The 2471-nt window shown below is 44.8% G+C and overlaps 1 long non-coding RNA gene across 1 annotated transcript; it reads right to left on the bottom strand.

The window, feature by feature from the left end:
• Positions 1-537: 537 nt before the first annotated feature.
• Positions 538-1273, bottom strand: LOC149912772 (uncharacterized). The gene is made up of 3 exons (XR_016462332.1): positions 1095-1273; positions 867-997; positions 538-749 (listed from the first exon to the last, which is right to left on the bottom strand). It is a non-coding gene; the product is annotated as an uncharacterized LOC149912772 (long non-coding RNA).
• Between the last annotated feature and the right edge of the window lie 1198 nt (positions 1274-2471).

Here is a 2471-nt window from a genome sequence, read left to right on the forward strand (position 1 = left end):
TCTAATGCAGCCATGGCATAATCCTCCCTTTCTTGGCAGCAGTGCAGGAATGTTTCTTGCCTCAGCACATCATAAGTGACTACCTTTTTAAAGTGCTTTCAGATCTGCCAATGGGAAGCAGTGAATGCAAGTTGCTATATATTTCCACGCGTATAAAATCCAATGATAAGGAGTTCCTGGCCCAGAACCTTCATCCCAGACACTATCCTAAAGTATCTGTAACATCCTTCTGTCTCATCAGTTGCCTGCTTTTTGATTTCACAGATAATCATCTATGAAGCTAGCACCATATTAAAAAAATACTCCAAGAAAACACAGTATTCGGAAGACTACAAAGCTGTATATCTTAGAGTTACTTATTTGCCATTTGCAAGGATTCTGTTACCTATTTTAGATTCCTTTTTCTCTTTCTATGGCCTCCCCCAGGACCAGAAAAGGGAGAAACCATCATGGTTATGAACAGCAACATCAACAACCTTGTCAAAAGCAAAGACTTGTTTTGTATTTTTTACTTTTATTTTTTATCAGAAGCTGACTGAGAAGTAGCTGTTTGCCTCCCAGACCCCTGAGCCTCGCTCTGCCTATTGGTAGATGCTAGTGCTGCCACCAATACCACCTCTTGTAAAGCAGGAGAGAGTCCTGGGAGCTGCTGGAGGCCTTTCTCTTCAGACTGTGCTGTGGCCTTCCAGGTGAGCAGTCCCTGTCCTGGACAGAAGGGCATACTGCCACTGCCTGCTCCAGCTCCTCCTCTGTGGAAACAATGACAGTGATGGAATGCTTAGGAACCCAATGAAAGATGCCAGGGAGCTCCTCAGCACTGAGGCCCACAGGGCTGGTGGAGCAATCCAGGCCAGAGGCAGGAGGACCTTGATGGGAGACAGTGGGGCTGAGGTTGGCTGTGGGGCTGTCCTCCTGCCCTCCTGCAGCATAGGTGAACCAGCAGTCCTGCTGTAGACGGATCTTTGGGCCATACAGGGCTGCAGTGATGACAGTGATACTACACATGAAATGCTTTGTGCAGCCTCCTGCACAAAGACTGCCTTATCAAGCTTGTACTTGCAGAAGCTCACAATGATGCTCTGTCTTGCATGTACCTCCCACTACTTGTCAGTTGAGATCCTCCTGATTTCTCGTTGGATCCAATGGAGCAGGAGTCTGACATCTCTTGGATGCTGTTGGAAAAAGGCAGCCCAGACCTATGGTGGGAAATTGTACTCCAGAGCCAGGAGCACTGGGTCTACAGGTCCTGCTCATCCTGCAGCACCTGAGTGTGCTGCTGGCTGTGGACAGCACACTGTCACAATGAACATTGTCCAACTTCACTGAGTATAGAATGGTCCTTACCCTGCACCTGCACACAAGAAACTCAGCTTCTTCTTCGCCCACTAGAGTGCACAGCCATAGCATCAAGATGGGTGGACACCAAGAACTGCTGCCAGCAGCCCCACTGCACAACCTAATCAAGGTCCTCCAGTTCTTGCAGATATGCTTGACTGGGATCCAGGCACAAGCCCTCTCTAGGCTGTGCCAGTGCCCAAATTTATACACGAGGCTTAGCAAGGTCACAGGTATCTCCCAGCCCCTTAGTTAGGAACCTCACAGTCCACCACTGCATATATTCAGACATCAGCCTGGGTATCCATTGTCCTCCATCATTCAGTGATTTTCCTTTGTAATGGTGGTATATTTGTGAAAATAAACATTGCACATCTGCTATCTCCACAATAATCCTTTCCCTTGAATTATTTATACTTTCTAAAACTTAGAGAGACACCTTACTGCCTGTTCTGGTTTCGATGCAATACAGATTCGTGGCTATCTCTACATCAGGCTTGTTTTTTATATCAAGTGTTCAAATCACAGTAGGATGATTTGCTCATGCTTTCCTGTGCAACATACTCTATGCACATCTTTGTGGGGAGTTGGGCAAGATGATCTCCAGAGATCCCTTCCAACCCCTATGGTTCTATGATTCTTTGTGATTCTGTGTTTGTGATTTGTATTGGAAACTGTTTTTGAGGCATTGTGATGCTGAGAACAGAAACAAATACTACTGGCTACCCATCTTCTCAAAACCTTTTACAATATATGAGCTGTTCAAAAGAACATAGAAATGCTTGCAAAATCCTACCTTGCACATATATGTATGCAAATTAGGTTTCTGAATGTTGCAATTAGGCTCTTATTTATGCAATTATATGATTTACCTTTGAAAGGGGAAAGAATTGAGGTCTATGCAGGAGGTTCCCTGTAAGTTTTATTCACTATACACATTTTCCCAGTCTGTTGAATATCAATAGCAAGATTATAAAGTAAAGGACACTATCTGCATTCTCTCTTCATCCCATTACAGCTGATGGTGAAGTGATGGTGAGAGTATGCACTGCATGTTATGTCCTGACAGTCAGTGCAGTGGCTGTCTTTCCTACTGAACAGTTTCTGCTTCTGTAAATAGCTGACGTGAAATAATG

The sequence above is a fragment of the Phasianus colchicus genome, chromosome Z, assembly GCF_987193195.1.
Source record: "Phasianus colchicus chromosome Z, bPhaCol1.hap1.1, whole genome shotgun sequence".
Lineage (NCBI taxonomy): Eukaryota > Metazoa > Chordata > Aves > Galliformes > Phasianidae > Phasianus > Phasianus colchicus.